At 44.8% G+C, this 22,973-nt stretch overlaps 1 long non-coding RNA gene across 2 annotated transcripts in view; it reads left to right on the top strand.

Annotated features, from left to right (window-relative positions):
* Positions 1-15,368, top strand: part of LOC127668690 (uncharacterized) — a 38,831-nt gene extending 23,463 nt beyond the window's left edge. For both annotated transcript variants that reach the window (XR_007974143.1, XR_007974142.1), the window contains exons 3-5: positions 2,249-2,326; positions 14,414-14,527; positions 14,854-15,368. This is a non-coding gene — a long non-coding RNA (uncharacterized LOC127668690). The remainder of the gene's footprint in view (positions 1-2,248; positions 2,327-14,413; positions 14,528-14,853) is intronic.
* Positions 15,369-22,973: the final 7,605 nt, after the last annotated feature.

Genomic DNA, 22,973 nt, shown 5'->3' on the forward strand with positions numbered 1-22,973 from the left:
GAGGGAGGGTTCATTCTTGAGCTTATAGTCCCGTGAGTTTTGACAATTATAGAGCTGCACACATCTACCAAGTAGTGCCATACAGAACACCCCACTGCCCTAAAACACTTGCTGTGCCCAGTGTATTCACACCCCTTCTTATTTTCTCATTGGACGTGTAGAAGGAGTATTTCCCCTACCTGATCAAGCATCTTTTGAAGCACGATGGGCAATCTCTGCACTGTTTCTTTGCAGTGAACACACCATTGTGTATTAACCCACCCTGCTATTCTTGTCTATTTAAGCTGTTCCCACTTGAGATTCTTGTGTATCAAGTTTTTAATATATGTGTGTGTCATATATATATATGACATTTCTAAAAGTGGGATGCCCAGATATTATTCTAATATTATTCTAAATACTTATTATTCTAAATAATGTTAACAATTTTTGCTTTCAAGTCAAACAGAATAAAATTCAAGGTACTAACAGATTGGTCTCTGACATGAGCCAGGAGGTCGTGTGACCAACAGGAGTGAGAGGTGTAAGCCAAGAGCTGGGAGAAAGCCGGGCGGTGGTGGCACACACCTTTAATCCCAGCACTTGGGAGGCAGAGGCAGGCAGATTTCTGAGTTTGAGGCCAGCCTGGTCTACAGAGTGAGTTCCAGGACAGCCAGGGAAAACCTGCCTCAAAAAAACAAAAAACAAAACAAAAACAAAAACAAAACAACAACAAAAAAGAACTGGGAGAGATACCCTTACCCCTGCCACCAACCCTTGCCACCAAAGACAGAACAGCTGACACTGCCCCCGCAGGCGGCAGCCCTTGGGAGAGTGGGCCCTGCACCTCCAGTGGGCAGCACAAGAGAGGGGGCTCTGCTGGCATGGTCATGGGCGAACGGGCATCAAGGGCGTGAGAGCAGGAGAACTGGCTCTGCCTTCTGCAGCTCTGCATTGGGGGAGCCGGCTGGGGCAGCGTCAGAGAGCTCGCCCTAGTGGCACGGGTGCAGGAGAGCCAGCAAGCTGACCACCCAGGCCCAGATCCAGGGCGTTGAGTTGGCCTACCCTGGTATCTGCCTCATGTATGAACTACTGGAATATGTAAAGGGGCCTGTGTCATAGATCCAAAGATGCAGGATCTCCAGGACACAGGGCAACAGCAGAATACCCAAGAGGAGTTCTAGTGGGGTTCTGGACTTGATAGAGCAGCAGAAGCCAGAGGCTTCAAACCAGACCAATTCATCATTGCAACGTGAAGAAGTGTGGACAAAAGGGAATACTGTGGGACCCATTGTCACACACTACAGCTTCCACGACGAGATGTTTTTTCTTTTGGGGGAGGTTGCAAGGACTGAGGGTGGGTCTGAAGGGATGGGGAGATGAATGGGACTGGGATGCATGGTATGAAATTTACAAAGAAACAATAGAAAGGTAAAGCAGAAAACAAAACAGAGCTGGGGAGAGCATTGAGTTCTGGTGTCACCTGGTGGAAAATGACTGCAGGGCATTGAGAGTGTGAGCCTGTGTGTGTGTATGTGTGTGTGTGTGTGTGCATATGTTCATGCATGTGTGTGTGCATATATGTGTGAGTGTGCTCATGTGTGTGGATGTGAGTGTGTGTGTGTGTGTGTATGTGTGTGTGTGTGTGCATATGTTCATGCATGTGTGTGTGCATATATGTGTGAGTATGCTCATGTGTGTGGATGTGAGTGTGCATGTGTGTGTGTGTATGTGTGTGTGCATATGTTCATGCATGTGTGTGTGCATATATGTGTGAGTGTGCTCATGTGTGTGGATGTCAGTGTGCATGTGTGTGTGTATGTGAGTGTGCATATGTGTGTGTGAGTATGTGTGTGTGTGCATATGTTCATGCATGTGTGTGTGCATATATGTGTGAGTGTGCTCATGTGTGTGGATGTGAGTGTGCGTGTGTGTGTGTATGTGTGTGTGTGTGCATATGTTCATGCATGTGTGTGTGCATATATGTGTGAGTATGCTCATGTGTGTGGATGTGAGTGTGCATGTGTGTGTATGTGTGTGAGTGTGCTCATGTGTGTGTATGTGAGTGTGTGTGTGTATGTGTGTGTGTGTGTGTGTAGGTCACCAGCAAAGACCCAGGGATCCACCTGATTCTGGCTCCTCCACACAGGGATTACAAAGCTCATTTTGGCCATTTTTATAATGGGTACTAGGGATCAAACTAATCCTTATTTGTACAAGGCTAGCACAGAACCAACTGAGCTGTCTCCTGGGTTTCCATTCCCTTTAGAGATACTTGGAGGAGGAAGACACCTTTGTTTGGGAGCTTTAATCTGTGTGATATATCTATGAAGCACGGGATGAAGAGGTGAGTCACATGGGTTGATTTGGACTCCATGGCACAGACAGGACAGTTCCAGCAGGAATAGGGCTGCCTCCTGCATCCAGGCTGCATATGGCGGACTTGGCAAATGGCAAGCAGGAGAGGAAAGACTGGGAAGTGTGTCTAGAAGCCTGGTCAATTCACAAAGTCCAATTCTGTCAGGAGGTCAGAAAAGATAAAGAAGGAGGGGAAACATTGTGTTTGCCCAGAGGAAAGTCATGGCGACCTAGTGGAGGACTGTTCTGACAGAATCCCAGGGGTGGGAGTCAGTGGTGGAAGAGTCGGGAGAGGGAGGGACAGAGTATCCACCACAGCACAGAGGGTCTTAGCTGTGGAAGGGAAAGGCAAGCCTAGAAACGCTACGAAGGAGATCGTAGGCCACCGCTCACTGCCTAACCCAGCAGCTCCGGTCAGCCTCCCTACATCCCTGAGTGCAGTCCCTTAGCTTATTATTTTAATCTCAAATCATTTTATTTTTAAGCTTCAGAGTTTATCATGTAGCATCACAGAGTGTCTTAGTTGGGGTTTTACTGCTGTGAACAGACACCATGACCAAGGCAACTCTTATAAAGGAAAACATTTCATTGGGGCTGGCTTACAGGTTCAGAGGTTCAGTCCATTATCATAAAGGCGGGAACATGGCAGCATCCAGGCAGGCATGGTGCAGGAGATGCTGAGAGTTCTACATCTTCATTTGAAGGCTAACAGAATACTGGCTTCCAGGCAGCTAGGATGAGGGTCTTAAAGCCCACACCCACATCGACACACCTACACAAGGCCACATCTCCTAATAGTGCCACTCTTTGGGCTAAGCGTATACAAACCATCACACAGAGCATGCCTTGAACACAGAGCCTGGCACATAGTAAGGGCTGGCTAGGATTCTTATTGTTATTTGATGAGTCGATCGTTCTTAGAAACAGAATATACAAACAGGAAGGGATACAGTGAAATGAGAAGAGGGAAGGGAGGGGGGGTCTGTGGTCTGCGCGGGGGACCTAAGAAGCACAATGGCCCATTTCATCTTTCTTGGGCTGAATTCTGGATCCAGGCTTTCTGCTTTTGCTGGCGATGGCCCTACCGCGGCCTGCATCTCATCCGCTTCCCACCGCTTCCGTTGAGCGCGCTCATTCACGGCTTTGGGTCAGTCTGAGTTTTAGTTCTAGCCTTCAATCCCAACATTGGCGGAGGCGGGGGTGTGGGGGTGTGGGGGTGGGGGGGGTGTGGACCACAGGGGAATTCCCAGGCATTCAAGCCTGGGAAAGTGCTAAAGGACAGAATAACCAATGCAGAAGTCAGCGGGCGGGCATGCTGGAGGAGCCCGGCAGCCAGAGCCTACAGGAGTGGGCTGTGAGTGAGACTCTAGCCACCCATCTGGGCAGGAACAAAAGCCAAGCCTTAGAGAACTCCAGTCAGGTGGTGAGAATGGGGAAGAATGTGGGCGGAGGAGCATGGGTAGGTCCTGTGGTACCCATAACCCTTCCCCCGTTTCCCCCACTACTGACGAGGACTGTGAAGGCTGCAATGTGCTTAGATTATACAATGTCACTGTCACTCCATTCATTCAGTGGTCAGACAGCAGAATGACTGTCAAATACAGCTTAAAGAAATTCATTTCTAAAGAGTTTTCAGTTTTATGTATGTGTGTATACCCATACGCGTGTATGCTCTAGGCTTACCGGTGCCCGTGAGACCAGAAGATGGCGTGTGACATCCTAGAACTGGAGTTACAAATGGTTGTGACCTATTTGATACTGGCGCTGGGAACTGAACTCTGGTCCTCCATAAGAGTGGAGAGCACTCTTAACTCACGAGCCATCGATCTAGCATTCTATTTATTTTTGAAATAGGATTTCACTTATGCAGCCAGGGTAGCCTCGGAGTCAAGGTGGGACTATGGAAGCCTCCTGGGGCCACAGCCACACCCAGCAGCTTCCACAGTTCAGCAGATCCTTTGGATAGAATTTAGTCTCTGCTGGGTAATGGCGGTCTACCTCCCAGCCTTCTTCCTCTTGGTTTGCACCCTAAGATTCTACATTTCACCCCTGCCAAGTGTGAGGAAGAGCAATGGACTGGGAGAGGGGTGCATGTGACCCACACCAGAGGGGACCCCAGCTGTGCATTCTGGAATGTCCATTTGGTGGACTATATGGCTAACGGAATTCTCAGACTAGGTAGATACTGTTTCATACATGACCCAACCTCTCTTGGCTTGGCCGGACCTCAACCTACCCCTGAATAAACTGACTTGGCATCGCCTTGGCTCCTCTGTCACTGAACATCCCTCAGAGGGCTGCCTGCCTGAGGTGGGGTCCGAGGGCAGACTCGACTCCACAGCTCAGCTCTCTGTCTGTGTGACCCCTCTCCTCTTACAGAACTGGTTGGGTTTCAGCAGCAGAACTCCAGGCTTGGTCAATCCGGCCTCTTAATCGTCTAACTGGGCAGAACAGTGCTCCAACGAAAAAGTTTAGCATAAGGGTGGCCCACAAAATAAGACCCAAACCCCAAACCTTTCTCAGCACTCCGACGTGCCAGCCGAGCCTGTCAGAAGTCACCAGTCTTGGTATCTGGTAGAAATGGCTGTCTGAAAGGTCTAATATTTCAAACGTTGCAAATTGAGCTCAAACAGCACAGAAACTGTTGGTGTGTGGAAACTGGCAGCGTGAGTGGGGGTAGGGGTGCGGGTGGGGGTGGGCAGAGGGGCACTGCCCCAAAAAAGAAACTTTCCAGTTCCTTGCTTTCAAAAGCATTCGCAATGCCATATGTCATGAGGTAACACTGTCTCTGTATGGGGGTGACATGGAGGTAGGAGTGACTCTTTAGCGAACATCATACTAGTTACCAATTCCAGCCAAAAGATTAGCTTAAGAAAGAACAAAGGACTAAGAATCCTGGCAGCCTAACCCAGAGGGAAGCATCCCTCCTCTGCCTTAGAACCTTTTTGTTTCAGAGAGAAAAATACGTTTCCCTGTGGTTCCAAAGCAACACAGTTCCCATTAACGACATTCGAGAAAACTTAAGATTCTTGTTTTTAACTACTTGGTTCCAAAAACATGTTCCAGCCAGGCAGCCTTGAATGTCAGGAGTCTCCAATAGGGCACTGGTATATAAACAATCAGCAAAGTCTCCTCCGCCAAATGACAGGAGGAAGCGTGTTGTCTCCTCTTTATTTAAATCAAGAGGCTGAGGTCAGAGGTGACCCGAGTGCGTGGAAGCCTGCGACGATGCATTTTAAGTAAGTTTTCGCACAGAGACGCTGTTCTCAGGGATCCAACAGGCAAAATTCATCTTTAAGACTCTCCATTCCCAGCCGAGCAGTGATGGCACATGCCTGTAATCCCAGCACTCTGGGAGGCAGAGGCAGGCGGATTTCTGAATTTGAGGCCAGCCTGGTGTACAAAGTGAGTTCCAGGACAGCCAGGGCTATATAGAGAAACCCTGTCTCGAAAAAACCAAATCCAAAAAACAAAACAAAACAAAACAAAACAAAACAAAACAAAAAGACTCTCTATTCCCATCACACCTCCAACAAATGGGGTGGGTAATGATTCAGTAGGAGATATTCAGTTCTGCTAGGCTTTCCCCACAACTGCCCTGCTCTCTCTCTCTCTCTCTCTCTCTCTCTCTCTCTCCATCTATCTATCTATCTATCTATCTATCTATCTATCTATCTATCTATCTATCTATCTATCTATCTATCTTTGCAGGCTAGCAGAACTTTCCAAAAATAATGTCCTGCAAAGGAACTCTCTCACAGATGAGAGTTGGATTCAGGAGCCTACCAGGCAGGCTGGGTAGGTGGTGCATTTTGGGAGTTGGTATTTCTCAAATCCCTATTCTTCAGACAATCTCTCAAACCCCTATTCTTCATTAAACAGCCCCTGCTTTGAGGCTGGCCACTGGAACTTGCCTTCTGGGAGGGCCTTTTATCCCTACCATATCCTACCATACCCTACCATATCCTACCATATCCTACCATATCCTGTCATATCCGTACCATATCCTACCATATCCTACCATATCCCTACCATATCCTGCCATATCCCTACCATATCCTACCATATCCTACCATATCCTACCATATCCCTACCATATCCCTACCATATCCTACCATATCCCTACCATATCCCTACCATATCCTACTATATCCCTACCATATCCTACCATATCCTACCATATCCCTACCATATCCTCCCATATCCCTGCAGGTGGGAGCAGGCACCTGGACAAAAGCCTCACTTTCCCTTCAGTACATAACATGAAATGCTCTGTGCAGTTGCCTAAGAACTATTAATTCCACATTTCTTTGGGTAACTGGGTGAAAATCCAACTCCGTGTGTAATTCACTGCGCTTGGTCCCTGCCTATGTGTGGCTATTTCCAAACAAATTTCCCAACAGAAAAGCTCAGAGAGTCCCCACGCCTGGCTTCTTTCCTTTGGCCATCCCTGAACTGGGTTCGGCGGAATTGCTGTTCTGTGGTTGCACATAAGTGTGCTGGCCCACACTGGATGGTGGGCCACGCTTTAGTTAAGGAAGATCATAAACTTGTTAGTTGTTCAGAAAACAAAAGCAGAAAGGCTGACATTTCCCAAGAAAGAAGCTAGAACGGCATGTGACCTTCCCAACTTTTAATAGCGATTATAAGTGCTGTTCCCGCCTTCTTCCTGAAGACAGTGGTCCAGTGTGATCTGAGCCCAATAGATCGAACTGGCTTCAATAGAACCAAAGCCTAGGCACTGTGGAGGGCTCAGGACTTAAAGCAACACTCGTTGGCTTTCTTATATTTCACTTCTGAAGGAGGATCTCATGCAATATGACAATTTTTGGAAAGGCATGGAGTTTTCTAGTTTTATTTTTAATATGCATGCAGTATACATTTTTGTGGTACTTTAGTTTAGCAAATACTTTTGCATAATTTTGTTGGTGTCTTACCAGAATCATTTCATCTTACCTTTCATCTTTGATGAAAGACTCAGCTGAAGTATAGGGAGCCACTAATGAACCAGAGGACCCTATCCTGTTTCTATGGCATCTTACACCTTGTATTAAAAACCCCCCAAGGGTTGGTCAAAAGCTATCAAATATGCTATCCAGTAACTTTTCCTTGAGGATCACCCAGTCCTGACCCTATAATTCTACAATTCTGTAATATAGTGCTTCTTTAGTTTGTGGTAAAACATGTCATGCTCCTAACTGAAGGACCCAGATCTAGCCAATCAGAATTTTTTATTATGCTGGTCATAGTTATTGGTTCACATATGGCCACATGGCTTAAGATATTGTCTTAGGGTTTTATTACTGTGAAGAGACACCATGACCAAGGCAATTCTTTTTTTGTTTGTTTGTTTTTTTGTTTTTTGGGGTTTTTTTGTTTTTTGTTTTTTTTTCGAGACAGGGTTTCTCTGTGTAGCCCTGGCTGTCCTGGAACTCACTCTGTAGACCAGGCTGGCCTCGAACTCAGAAATCCGCCTGCCTCTGCCTCCCAGAGTGCTGGAATTACAGGCATGCACCACCACTGCCCGGCTGACCAAGGCAATTCTTATAAAGGTAAACATTTAATTGGGGCTGGCTTACGGGTTCAGAGGTTCAGTCCATTATCGTCATGGTGGGAAGCATGGCCACATCCAGGCCGACAGTGCTGGAGAAGTCAGGAATTCTACATCTTGACTCACAGGCAGCAGAAAAGAACTTGACTTGAGCATATACATATGAGACCTCAAATTCCCACCTCTACAGTGACGTACGTATTCTTCCTACAAGGCCACGCCTCTTCTGATAAGGCCATACTTCCTAACAGTGCAACTTCCCATGAGCCAAAAAACCACTCGAATCACCAGATATCAATCATGGTCTTTTTCTGGCCTTTTTTAAGATAGCACTTGGAAAGATGTACTCCTTTTCCCTGGATTCTTGCAGGAGTCTTCCTGTACATGAAGATAAAGAGAAGAAACCTGGGAGACAGAGACATCTCTGAAGTTACTAAATCCACTGAGTCTAGCTGTGTTTAAAGTTCTTCAGTAACCCGATACACATCCTTTTTCTTTTTTGTTTTGTTTTGTTTTGTTTTTTTTTTGGTCAAGACAATTGCAGTTGTGTTTATACTTCAAAATGAAGTAAGTTAATGGCTAATAAAACTGCCACTTCTCTCTCTCTCTCTCTCTCTCTCTCTCTCTCTCTCTCTCCCTCTCCCTCTCCCTCTCCCTCTCCCTCTCCCTCTCTCTCTCCCTCTTTCTCTCCTTCTCCCTCTCCCTCTCTCTCTCTCTCTCCCAGAATTAGAAAACACCCCCCTCTAAAATTGCTTATTTGCAGAATGCTTTATTCCTTCCCACATAAAAGAGGCAGCTTACAAAAATAAATAAGGGGGGGGGCAAAAAGCCAAAAATCAAAGGATAAGTTTAATACACAAAATACATATCATATGTATCTGTTCAGCACAAACTTTTTATAGAAATGGCAAAAGTAATATTATTGAGGGTGCTGGAAAATGGTTAGGGAAATTGTAAGTTGTGCCAACTTCTGGGGAGAAGCTGGCCAATCCTGGTACATATTCTGTGTTTGTGGCCAAACAGTCTGCTTTAAGGAATGTATCTGAAGGAAATTATTACATATATAAAGACGAATGTACTAAGGGTGACTCTTACAAACCCAAGCTGGAGTCCAGCCTAAATACTCAATGATTAGCTATAGGAGTAAAATACGGTATCCTCACATTATAATAATTTGTTAAAATGATAATATGAGGTTTTATTAGCTGGCCTAAAATAATATGAATAGTTTATTAGCTACTCTTCTATTGCTGTAATAAAAAAAACCGTGACCAAGGCAACTTATTAATGAAGTCCTTTAATTGGGCTTACAGTTCCAGAATGTTAGAGTCCATGATGGAGTTGTCCACACCTCCTAATCCTTCCCAAACGGTTCCACCGAACGGGAACCAAGCATTCCATCACAGAATCTTGTGCAGGCCTTTCTTACTCAAACCACCATAATCCACTCCCTCCCTGGCCCCACGGGTCCACGATCCTATCATCATGAAAAAATGCATTGGGTCCAATGTCAAAAGCCCCCAGAGCCTTACACTCTCATGATGGTTCAAGTTCAAAATCTCTCCTGAGACTCAGAGCCATCGTTTAACTGTATAACCTGCCTTAAAAGGATAAAGGCAAATCACATACTTCCAACACACAGTGAACAGAACATACATTACCATTCCTAAAAGGAAGGATCAGACACAGTGAGGTAATACTGGACCAAAATAAAACTGACACTCAGCAGTGCAAACTTCAAATGCTGTAGCTCCACGTTTGTTTAACGTCAAAGGGCGCAGATGTCTCCACTGCTCCAGCTTTACGGAGTGCAATGTGTTTGTTTGGTTGGTTGTTGGGTTTTGTTTTTTTGTTTTTTGCTTTTTTTTTTTTTTTTTTTTTTTTTTGAGATTTTTCAAGACAGGGTTTCCCTGTGTAGCCCTGACTGTCCTGGAACTCACTCTGTAGACCAGGCTGGCTTCGAATACAGAAATCTGCCTGCCTCTGCCTCCCAGAGTGCTGGAATTAAAGGCGCGTGCCACCACTGCCCAGCAATGCAATGTATTTTTGAATGCTCATGGGCTGTTTCCACTTCCTGCAAGCAGCTCTCCTTGGCAGACATCTCATAGATCTAGCATAGCCATCATCTTGGGCTCTCTAACGCATTCAGACTTCACTCACATTGCTTTACACAGTGGTCTCTCTTGTCCTCTGGGGCCCTTCATACCAAGCCTGCCCTGGCTTCTGCAGCTCTCCTTAACTGTAGAGGAGGATTCCACGACCTTTTTATTCAAATATTCTTCTTGTAGTGGCTTAAAAGAGAATGGTCCCCATCGGCTCATGGGTTTGAAAACTTAGTTACCAGGGAGTGGCACTATTCGAAAGGTGTGGCCTTGTGGGAGGCATTGTGGCACTGAGAGTGGGCTTTGAGGTTGCAAAAGTGCATGACAAACCCAGTATCTGCTTTTCTGCCTGTGGATCAGGACATAGTTCTCAAGTACTTCTTCAGCACCGCCCAGGCCACGCCTGATTCGATACTTCCCACCATGACGGTGGTGATGACGATGATGATGACGATGACGATGATGATGATGACGATGACAACGATGACGATGATGATGGATTAAACCTCTGAAACTGTAAACAAGTCTCCGATTAAATGCTTTCTTTTGTGAGAGTTGCCCTGATCACAGTGTCCATTCACAACAATCATACAGTGACTTTGACACTTGAAAGCTAGAACCACGTAGATGACTGCCACGTTCTGCTTGCCCTAACAAATACACCTCAAGTCACATTTACAACAGCTTTCCTTCATTGATTTTTGTTTGGTTGGTTTTTGAGATTATAACATGATTACATGTCGCCCTTTCCTTTCCTCCCTCCAAACCCTCCCATATCCTGGGTGGGGTCTTATCCTAAGAGCACCCTTCCCTTTAGTCCAGTGCAGGTTTGGCCCCTCCTTAATGGCACAATTTTCTTACCCAGTTACAACCTCTTTTCCAGCACACTCCTTGGAAACTTTGCCTATAAAATTAGCCTTTGTAGCCTAGCCAATCAGTGGTGGCGCACGCCTTTAATTTCAGCACAGGGGAGGCAGAGGCAAGTGGATCTGAGTTCAAGGTTAGCCTGGTCTACAAAGCAAGTTACAGGATGGCCAGGACTACACAGAGAAACTCTGTCTAAACAAACAAACAAACAAACAAACAAAACAATACAAAACAGGGCAAAAAATTAGCCTTGCCAGTGTCTCTTCTCTATGGATTATACATTTGAGTTACATCTTTCCCCATTTGCCCTCTTTCATTGTAGACCTGCAGAACAGTGATTACTTATAACCTCTTGACAGGGGTAGTATTAGGTGGTCTTGAAATCTTCTCGACAAAGAAACTAACTCATTATTTAAAATTTGGCCTCAGGTAAATTCTTAGGACAAAGGCAGAAAGCAGCCACATTTTTTGCCAAAATACCACAAGACTAGTCTCTAGCCTAGCTGCTGATATCCTTTCCCTGTGAAACTCCCTTAGTCCGCATTGTTTCCCAGGCTTCTGCTAGGATGCACCATTAATCTCTGCTTATAGCTCAATCACTTATCGACTCCAAAGTCCTGAGGTCCTCCCACACTCCTGTAAAACAAAACGAAACAAGACAGTTTTCAGGCCTGTTGCTGTTCTATTGCTCTGAAGAGACACCATGACCCAAGCTGTGACAGCGAAGCCAGGACTACGCTGGAGATTCCAAGATGTTGGAGATGCCAGAGCTATGGGAAGCCTGCTGAAGAGTTGTGGGGGAGGAAAAGGGGAGAAGGAGAAAGAGAGAGGGAGGGAGAGAGGGAGGGAGAGAGAGGAAGAGGTAGAGAGGAAGAGAGAAGGAGAGGGAGAGAGGGAGGGAGAGAGGGAGAGGGAGAGAGAGAGGGAGAGGGACAGAGAGGGGGGAGGGAGGGAGAGAGGGAGATGACAAGAGGAACAGGGAGAGAGGGAGAGGGACAGAGAGAGAGAGGGAGAGAGGGAGAGGGAGATGACAAGAGGAAGAGGGAGAGAGGAAAAGGGAGAGAGGGAGAGGAAGAGAGGGAGAGAGGGAGAGGGAGAGAGGGAGGGAGAGAGAGGAAGAGGTAGAGAGGAAGAGAGAGGAAGAGGGAGAGAGGGAGGGAGAGGGAGAGAGGGAGGGAGACAGAGAGGGGGAGGGAGAGAGAGAGGGAGATGACAAGAGGAAGAGGGAGAGAGGGAGAGGGACAGAGAGAGAGGGGGGGAGAGGGAAAGAGAGGGAGAGAGGGAGAGGGAGATGACAAGAGGAAGAGGGAGAGAGGAAAAGGGAGAGAGGGAGACAGAGAGGGAGATGGAGAGAGGGAGAGGGAGAGAGGGAGAGAGGGAGAGGGAGAGAGGTTACAGTAACCAAAACTGGAAGGAGTGAGAGCTCTGAAGAGCCCTTTTACATCAGACATAAAGCTGTAGGATTTGTCCTGATAGATTTTAGTCCTGCTTTGGTCCAGGGTTAGGGCCAGGGTTAGGGCTAGGGTTAGGGTTAGGGTTAGGGTTAGGGTTAGGGTTAGGGTTAGGATTAGGGTTACTTTCCTCCATTTTTGGAATGATAATGTATATCTATGCCATTGTGTATATTGGAAGTATGTGATTTGCTTTTTGATTTTCACAGGGACTTTTAATTAAGAGATTGCCTTGAGTCTCAGAAGAGACTTTGGACTTGTAAACAGTCTTGAGACTGACTATCAAGGACCATGGGGCTTTTGAAGTTGGGCCACATGTATTTTACATTATGATATGGCTGCAAGCTTTTGGGGGTCCAGGGAGTGGAATGTAGTGGTCTGAGAGAGAATGGCCCTCATAGGCTACTATACCTGAGTGTTCGGTTCCTAGCTGATGGAACTGTTTGGGAAGTGTTGGGTCTATGGCCTTGTTGGAAGAGGCTTTGAGATCTCTGCCTTCTGCCTATGAATCAGATATGAGCGCTCAGTTACTGCCCTACCTCCATGCCGCCTGCCTGCTGCCACGTTCCCCGCCATGATGGTCCGGGACTCACCCTCTGAAACTATAAGCAAGCCCCCAATTAAATGCTTTCTTTTTTAAACTTATTTTTATTTTATGGGTGTTTATTTTTATTTTATGGGTATTTTGCTTGCATGTATGTCTGTGCACCATATGTTCTATATTGGATTCCCTGGAACTGAAATTATAGACAGTTGTGAGCTGCCATGTGGATGCTGGGAATTGAACCCAGATCTTTTGGAAGAGCAACCAATGCACTTAATCATCGAACCATCTCTTTGGTCCCTGTTTTTTTTTTTTTTTTTTAAACTAAGTTGTTTGGTCATGATGTCTCTTCCCAGCAATAGAAAATTAATTAAAACAACAACCTTACAGTTTCTGTTTATTCTCTTGTGTTTTATAACACTTTCTGTTACTTTCTTTTTTTTTAATGTACATAACAGGGTACTATACACCAACTCAATATTCTTGCTATGACAGCCAAATGTTTCTGATGATAAAAGTTGATTCTGCTTTTCTATAACTATGCACCAAACAAATGGAAAACTCAGTGGCTTAAAATATAACTTTATTTTGTCCACAGTCATGTAGATCTGAACATTTGCGAGGGACTCATGCTAAGGGAGCGCCATGTTGTCTAAGGCAGCGGTTCTCAATCTTCCTAACGCTTCAACCCTTTAGTTCCTCATGTTGTCGTGACCCCCAGCCATACAATTATTTTTGTTGCTACATCATAACTATAATTTCACTACTGTTATAGATTGCAATGTAAATATCTGTGTGTTCGTTCTGATGATCTTAGGTGATCCCCATGAAAGGGTTATTTGAACACACACACACACACACCACACACACACAGAAGCGGTTGCAACCCACAGGCTGAGAACCACTGCTCTAGGGCCTGTCTTTGAGCCACTTGGGCTTCCTCACAGAACAGTGAGGTATCGTCCCAAGAGACAGGAAGTAGAAACAGCAGGATGATCTTGGAGCTGGAACAGGAACAGGCTACGATCAAGACTATCATATTCGGTTGGTTGGACAGTCCAAGAACTCATCTGCAATTCCAGGAATAGAAGGGCAAGCTCCTTTATCACAGGAGTTTGTCAAGGAATCTGTGGCCATCTTTAACCCACTACATAACACATGACCTAAAGAAGTGACAAAGATCACCTGTTTAGATAAAGCAAATGTGGCCCTCAGCTGGGGAACTATCTGGCTCCTGGGACAAGGCTTATTATGAGTGATATAGCTCCCGGGGCGTTTCTTCAGAAACAAGACTCAGCCTCTTCTCTCAATGGTTCATTTCCAGCATTGTCAGATGAACACATGAAGGCATGAGACTGGGAGTGGTCTCTCTCTGACTAGAAACACGTTTGACTAACGGAAATGAAACATTGAGCCGGTCCAGTCTTCATGACCTGTTTGAGGTTTCTTCTGTTCCACAGTACACTTTAAATGAATGCAGTGTGGGCTAACTTAACTAAACACAGTCACGGTGACTTCTATGACTCTGGAGCAGTGATCCACCATCTGTCTTCCACTACAGAGGGATGCCTGTTCTTCTCACCGATGAAGTAAAATAGCCACAGACAGAACTTTAAGATGTCTCCCCTGTCACAGAATATTGAGGAAAATACAGGTGCTTACCACATTGGACAAGGTAAGGTGTGCAGGAGGGGGTAGCAGGTGGATTCATTCATTATTCACGATCCTGGCTGATGACATCATAGGGATCATGTGGGAAACCTGCCATTCTCCAGACCAGAGAGATGGGGAGGAGGCAATTCAGAGACAGTGTGAGGTTGCAAAATAGATTTTTACAAGAAAAGGAGACCCTGAAGGAGACAAAGGACCGACGTGCGCGGTTTAAAGGGTATGGGGGTGAGAGCAACATTGCTAGGAGGCTACAGGCAATCCTTCCGATTGGCCACAAACCTGCCAGTAACTCACATCATTTGGTTGGGTTTGTTTTGTTTTGTTTTTCAGCTAGGCCATGTTCTTTCAAGAATGATTGTGAGGAGTGCTGATGTGTACTGAAGGTAGACGAGAGGTTATGAAGAAGCGTGCCCAGCCGTTGTGGCTGACATCTGAATGGACAGAGCTGTGAGGGTGAACATCTCTGGAGACCCGATTATCAGTGGTTCTTATTTTACCCCATTTTCAGTTTGCCCATGAGGAATTATTTGTTTTAATATTTTGACACAGGATCTCACTATGCAGTTCAAGCTGACCTCAAACATTCTGTCCTCCTGCCTCAGACTCTTGAAGGCTGGGAGTACAGCTGTGACCTGCCCTACCCGGCTGTTTTTGTATTTAATTGTTTTCTTCTAGTCAAGTTGCTGAAGGGAAATGATTTGAAATATATGATCAACTTTGTGATGGGCTAGGCCTGAGTTGGAACCCTCTCTACTAAAGTGTGTATAGCTTGGGACAAGGCTCCTGAAATATGTTTTGATACTTACATATACATACATGCAAATATACACAAACAAATATACACATAAAATGGAAATAAATAAAAATCTTTAAAATTATTTTTATATTTGCTTATTTTATATATACAAGTGATTCACCTGCATGTATGTATAGCAACATCTGCATGTCTGGTACCCTCAAGGGTCAGAAGAGGGTGTTAGATCTCCTAGAATTGGAGTTTCATATAGCTGTTAGCAACTATGCTGAGAACTGAACCCTGATTCTCTGGAAGAACAACAAATATTCTTAACTTCTGAGCCAGCTCTCCAAGCTCAATCAATCGGTCAGTCAATCAATCAATCATTCAATTCAGACTGACACTGAACTCAGATCTACCTGACTCTGCCTCCCTAGTGCTAGGATTGAAGGCATGTAACCACCACTGCCCAGCTGCAAAGAACATCCTTTTTCTTTTTAATTTATTGTTCAGGCAGATGTGGTGGCATATGTCCTCATTTGCCAACACTTGGAAGACAGTGGCAGAAGAATCATCTCGGTGGGTTCAAGGCCAGCCTGGTTTAAATAGTGAGTTCCAGGACACTCGGGACTAGATAGAGAGATCCTATGTCAAAAATGTATGTAAATAACAAAAATAGTATTTTAAAAGCATAAACATTGTAACAATTAATCGGATACCACAGAACGTTTCAATACCTATAGGTATAAATTCCTTAACCTGGGTAATTCTTAGTTGTGATGCATGTATAAAACAGGTAATAGTAGACTAATCGGTAGGCGTTTGTAGAGATGGCATGAAATAACCTGTACAGTTTCTTTAAACTGAGCAGCCACTGGCATAAATGTAGCTCAGGGACAGGTCATCTGTTTAACATGTGTGTGTGAGGCCCTAGGTTCCATCCCACCCCATAGTGGTGGAGAACAAAATGGAGCAGGTATGGAATTAATAATAAAGATTATTGCTATTAGCAATAACTAAAATGAGCAGCCATCTTTCTCTGATCAGTGCTAGGAAGCACAACCACTCCTAGCGGGACCCTCCCAGGAATCAATGCATAAATTCCACTGAGTTGTATCCCCCATGCACACATATCACACCACATACCATCACCACAAGGAAAACCCTACTTGAAGACCTACTGTGTGTGGGTTCGTTTAAGTTCTCTGGAAGGTGAATGTTATAGCAGGGTCGGTTCTGGCCCCTGATGCCCAAGTCTCTCAATTCCTAATTAAAAACATGTCTTAAGAGCAGGCTATAATTAGAACTGGGTTCATATGTTCTTAATTCCCAGTGAAGAATACACATTACATTTCGGGACTTCCACACCAGCCAGAGTGTTCTGATGTGGGGTTTGGGTTCCTTAACGCAGTCATGTGATGGGGTTTTTGATGTGGTTTTCTGTTCCAGTAAGTTAAAATCTGGCATCTCAGAACAGGCCCAGGCTGCCAGGCTAAAGATGAATTCCAAGTGTAGATGAAGACTGAGACTGCATACCTGCGGGCAGATGGGACCACAGGCTGCCACCGGGTGAACTGCACAGCCTGCTCCCGCTCTTGGAGATTTCCTAGTCGCTGCCATGCGGCTCCGTTCTCTAAAATAGTGCCTTCGTCATCGTTGGCTTTTTCAATAACAAAAGACAAATAAGAAAGAAAAGGAAACAGTCTCGTAGTATGTTCTCGCTGTGGACAACAGAGGCAAGCTTTGGAAGGGCCACGACCCACTGCCTTGCTGAGGGTTTGCTGGGTCCTGGTTTTTATTCAGTCTATTAATAAGCCATGGCTGAAACACAGGAACAGATACTGCAGTAGGTGTTACCAATGCTCTTCAAAAATCTTGTTCTCCTCTTTTCAGACAAAAGGAAGATCTCTTAACTGTTTATATACGACTTGTCTCCTAATGGACTGAAAGTGTGGAACCTGTCAGGGAAGGGACCCAGCAAAGGAAATCAGGTTCCGAGGACACCGTTCTCAGAAGTGGGTACATCCTATCTTATGGAACTAGATTAGCCACCATTCGAATAGGGTGTGAGAAAGTGAGACCACATGGTCTCTCCTCTACTTCTCTTCTCTGTTGGAACATACATGTGCTGTTTGGACTCGTTAGCCATTATAGTTATGTGCTAAGTAAATTTTTGTTGTTGCTTAACAAAATAATAATACTATGGTAATAATAATAATAATATAATAATAATATGATAATAATAATACTATGGTAATAATAATAATGTAGTAATAATAATAATATAATAATAAGCCTGGCAGTGGTGGTACACATCTTTAATCCCAGCACTTGGGAGGCAGAGGCAGGCGGGTTTCTGAGTTCGAGGTCAGCCTGGTCTACAAAGTGAGTTCCAGGAGAGCCAGGGCTACACAGAGAAACCCTGTCTCGAAAAAAACCAAACCAAATATATATAAATACGATGGCAATACTAATACTAATACTAATGTCTCTGGTAGTCACAGCAACACAAGCTAAACAGACTATAACTCTAGTTTACTCAGTCCTCTTGCAGTTAGGTGGGACCCTGTGACTCAGAGACAATGGAACATAAGTGTGAGATGTTATTTCTCACGCTTAGGTTGCAGCACTAAAGCACCGAGAGGAGATAAGGGGTCTGGACTCTTCCTCTGTGGAGGAGACTGAGGAGTGATGTGTTCTATGTTGGGGCTTGGTCTGGTGCTGCTATGTGTTCAAATGCTAAATACTGGCTACCACATACATGCTGGTTGCACAGAGACCAATGATGTTGTATAAACTTTGCTAGCCAATCTTCTCTGACTGGTTAAATAAAAGTGTCCGACAGACAGTTGCTGGGAAGAACAGAGGTAGGCAGGCCTGAGGTTACTGGACTGGGGGTGGGGGATGTCACAGGTAAGGACCACGAGAGAGGGGGGCGGGGAAAGAGAGAGGAGAAAGAAGCGGGTCTCCAGTAGAAGGATGGACCAGGAGCACATGGCTGGAGAAGTGCCCTGCACCCCCTAACCCCCTACCCCCCACCCTGCCACCCCCTCACCCACCCCCACCCCCCAGGACAGACTGATGGAGCAGAAATCACTCGGGTGAGCCTCAAACAGCAACTAACTTGGAGCACAGCTGGGAAATAACTAGTCTAGTGTAGAACATATGGCTCAGTAATTGTGCAAAAGCTGATTAAATAAATCAATAGGACGCAATCTCGATGTTTGGGGGTCTGGCTGGGTCATATTAAGAACTAATAGAGTTAATAAATATCATCTAAACAATAGTTCTAGATGCCACTGGTCCAGATGGAAGAGGCTCTATCAACCTGGATCCCTACACAATGGATGGAGTAGAATTCTCCCAACACATACAGTCACCCTTGACTTAAAATAGGTACATATCATGTGTATGAAATAAGTCTTTTTCCGTTCAATATTGGGACCTGGGGTTAACTGGATCTCACAGGACAGCCTTGACTCTTCTGATTCAAGTTTCTGATTAGCACTGGTGATATACTGATTATACCGGTCACCTGGAGACTGGACACTATAAGTAGACAGGTGCTGTCTGGTAAAGTAGAGGAGGTAATATGCAGTCATTTTTGGAAGGAGTAGCAGCCCAAGCCTCCACATTCCAGGAGTTTAGAACCTGGCTGGTTCACAGTAGCTTAATCCCAGCACTGGGGAGGCAGAGGCAGGATGATTTCTGTGAGTTCGAGGCCAGCCTGGTTTACATAGTGAGTTCCAGGATAGTCAGATATACATATTAAGACTCTATCTCAAAACAACCAAAAATGAATAAGTAATAAGTAATTCATAAACAGGAGTTGGAGAGATGGCTCGGTGGTTAAAAGCACTGGATGCTCTTTGAGAGGACCTGAGTTTGATTTCCTAGCACCCACATGAAGTAGGCTAGGACCCAACTGTAACTCCAGGTCCAGGGGACCTGATACCCTCGTCTGGCCTCCATGGGCACCAGGGACACAGGTGGTACACAGATATAGATGAAGGTAAATCTCTCATACACATACAATTAAAATTTAAAACTCTCAAGAAAAAATTTAGAATCTGGTATTCTGTACTGCAGGCTGGGCACAACTTGCCAGTCCCTGGAAGGGTTCTCCTCAGACCTCAGACAGACAGACATCAGAGTTAGGCTGGCTCAGAAGGCCAACATGGCCCTCTAAGAAGAGGAGGCCACACCCCCTCCCTCCCCAGTCAAATCGGTTCTGATTCTGTGTCCATTAGTGGTTGGTTCTTAACACCCCACACAAGCCGGGCAGTGGTGGCGCACACCTTTAATCCCAGCACTTGGGAGGCAGAGGCAGGCAGATTTCTGAGTTTGAGGCCAGCCTGGTCTACAGAGTGAGTTCCAGGACAGCCAGGGCTACACAGAGAAACCCTGTCTTGGGGAGGTGGGGGGGAATAACACACAGAAGGTAAAAACCCCATCTGTAACTTCAAATGCACACAAAATCGGCTGGTGACGGGGTTTCGTCCTTCCTTGTGTGGTCCTCTAAACACCTGTCATCCACCTGGGAGCTAAGACCTCCTCAGTCTGCCATGCACTCTAGGTAAACACACTCGGCCATGTGAGCAGCACACTTCTGAACCTGGAACCAGGCAGCGGTCCTTCTAGGTGGGCAGAGAAGGGCACAGCTGTTTTGTTTTTCCAGACAGGGTCTCTGTGTATCCCTGATTGTCCCAGAACTTGTTTGGGAGACCAGGTTGTCCTTGAGATCCATCTGCCTGTGCCTCCCAAGTGCCAGAATTAACGGGACGCAGCACCGCGGCATGGCTTGAGTTTGTCCTTCTGAACCTGCAAAGCTTGGGTGAACTAAACAGAGGGAGGCAGAAAGGGCACAAGGATCAACACCAATGGCTGAAAATTAGTAATATATAAAATAATATATAATTATATATTTATATCACATATTTATAATATACATGTTATATATTATATACCTTATATTACACATAAAGTATATACTTCATATTACACATAAAGTGTATGCTTTATATTACATATAAAGCATATATATAATTTATCTCTGCTTAAATATATATTATATAATTTTTATATCATATACTAAATATTATGTATAAATTATATATAATTTATCTCTGCTTCGATGAATTGATTACATATATAAGATAGTTATATGTTACATATATATACATATACACATATACACATATACATATATATATATATATATAAAATCTTTTCTTTAATTCTTTAATTGTAACACACTTTAAGAAGGAAAACCTGGGTTGGAGAGATGGCTCAGTGGTTAAGAGCACTGGCTACTCTTTCAGAGTTCCTGAGTTCAATTCCCAGCAACCACATGGTGGCTCACAACCATCTGTAATAGGATCTGATGCCCTCTTCTGGTGTGTCTGAAGACAGCTACAGTGTACTCATATATATAAAATAAATAAATAAATAGATCGGTAGATAAATAAATAAATAAATAAATAGATCTTTTCTTTTTTTATTTTTTTATTAATATTTTTATTTTCTATATTCTTTGTTTACATTCCAAATGATTTCCCCTTTCCCGGATCCCCCCTCCTCATATGTCCCATAAACCTTCTTCTCTCCATCCATTCTCCTATTACCTCCCTCCTTTTCTTCTCTGTCCTTATATTCCCCTCCAATGCTAGGTCAATCCTTTCCAGGATCAGGACCTTCTCCATACTTCTTCATGGGAGTCATTTGTTATGCGATTTGTGCCTTGGGTATTCAGGGCTTCTGGGCTAATTAATATCCACTTATCAGAGATTGCATTCCATGTGTATTCTTTTGTGACTGGGTTACTTCACTTAGGATGATATTTTCCAGATCAAACCATTTGCCTAAAAATTTTGTGAATTCATTGTTTCTAATTGCTGAGTAATATTCCATTGTGTAAATATACCACATTTTCTGTATCCATTCCTCCTTTGAGGGGCATCTGGGTTCTTTCCAGCTTCTGGCTATTATAAATAATGCTGCTATGAACATAATGGAGTATGTGTCTTTATTGCATGCCAGGGAATCCTTTGGGTATATGCCCAGGAGAGGTATAGCAGGGTCCTCCGGAAAGGTCATGTCCAGTTTTCTGAGGAACCGCCAGACTGATTTCCAAAGTGGTTGTACCATCTTACAGCCCCACCAGCAGTGGAGGAGTGTTCCTCTTTCTCCACATCCTTGCCAACACTTGCTGTCTCTTGAGTTTTTGACCTTAGCCATTCTGACTGGTGTAAGGTGAAATCTCAGGGTTGTTTTGATTTGCATTTCCCTAATGACTAATGATGTTGAGCACTTCTTAAGGTGCCTCTCGGCCATCCGAATTTCTTCAGGTGAAAATTCTTTGTTTAGATCTGTACCCCATTTTTAATAGGGTTATTTGGTTCCCTGGGGTCCAACTTCTTGAGTTCTTTGTATATACTGGATATTAGCCCTCTATCAGATGTAGGGTTAGATCTTTTCCAAAAGGAAACCCCTGCACTTTTAGAATAGAAGACGGATGCCCAACCCAATTTCCTTCCACTCTCATTAAAGGAAGGATTTCCTGTAGGTAAGTCTTATCAGTTGAAACGTTTTGACCAGAAAGAACTCTGCATCTTATAAATCCTTACTTATAGCACTAAAAGTCTATTTTAGTTATAATTTCCAAATAACACTCAGATAGTCTATGACAATGAGTATGACCATGAGACCTTCCCAATGCTGTGACCCTTTAATACATACTCCCAACCATAAAATTATTACTTCATAACTATAATTTTGTTATTGTTATGAATCACAACGCAAATATCTGTGTTTTCTGATGGCCTTAGGTGGTTCCATGAAAGGGTCATTTGGCTCCCAAAGAGTCACGACCCACGCACGGGTTGAGAACCATAGGTAGCAAAGAAAAAAACCTTCATTTGCAAATGTACTGTAGTTGCAAATGCATGTTTTTGTCTGTCCATCCGTCCGTCTGTCTGTCTTACTTTATCCCCAAAGGTTGCTCCAACAAGTGTTACTGAAAACCCTACGGAGCAGGTCCAGTGTCAGCTCAGAATTGCAAGATGGGGCCAGAGTGGGCACCAATCCATCTGCTAGCTTTGCCCCAGGCTGGGAGTCACGTGGTCAAGAGACTGGGTCTTGGTTTGTGGAGTGAAATCTGTACCCAACAGCTAGCCAACTTACTCTTGACTTGCGGTTGGTCCCAGGCTGAGTGGGAGCACAATACCCCCAAATGGATAAAGCTGGGTGGGCACCCACAGCAGGAGTGACAAACTTGGCCTACTTCCTGCAAGCGATGTTAGCATCTTTAATTCCTAAACTGCGTTTTATCAGGAAACACGTAAAATGTCGCCCAAATAACAAAAACTGACACTGCGTAAATAAATATTTAAGGGAAGGGAGCAAGAGACTGATTTGAGACTCAGAGGTCATCCTCCGCTGCCAGGTTAAAAGATCTTTGTTCCGTGCGAGCCAGAGCCTTGATAGAACCCAGTCTGGTGAAGAAACAGGAGGAGACTCGTAATGAGCGCACCCTCTGCTCCGCACGTCCCTGCTGCCTGAAACATCACACCAGACTGAAGGGCTCTGTGAACCCTGCTCTCACCCTGCTGTCCGTCGCCGGGCTGGGATTGATATGTGAGTGAGAGGCAAACCCCGGGCTTCAGGAACAGGCTGAGGTCAAGTTGGAATTTGTTTCTGTCCTGCTTTTCAAAGC

The sequence above is a fragment of the Apodemus sylvaticus genome, chromosome 18 (genome assembly GCF_947179515.1).
Source record: "Apodemus sylvaticus chromosome 18, mApoSyl1.1, whole genome shotgun sequence".
Taxonomy (NCBI): domain Eukaryota; kingdom Metazoa; phylum Chordata; class Mammalia; order Rodentia; family Muridae; genus Apodemus; species Apodemus sylvaticus.